We start from the raw sequence: 223 nt of genomic DNA on the forward strand, positions 1-223 counted from the left end.
TTACACTCTTCTGCCCCTCCTTACATCTCAGCCCTAATTTCTCGCTATGCACCATCCCGACTCTTGCGTTCTGCTCAAGGATGTCTTCTCTCTAACCCCTTTGTATCTAAAGCCCTCTCCCGCCTTAAACCTTTATCACTGACAGCCCCGCACCTCTGGAATGCCCCCCACCCCCTTAAATATCTAACTATCACCCTCTCTATCCACCTTTAAGACCCATCTT

Source organism: Ascaphus truei, chromosome 14 (assembly GCF_040206685.1).
Source record: "Ascaphus truei isolate aAscTru1 chromosome 14, aAscTru1.hap1, whole genome shotgun sequence".
In the NCBI taxonomy this organism is placed as follows: domain Eukaryota; kingdom Metazoa; phylum Chordata; class Amphibia; order Anura; family Ascaphidae; genus Ascaphus; species Ascaphus truei.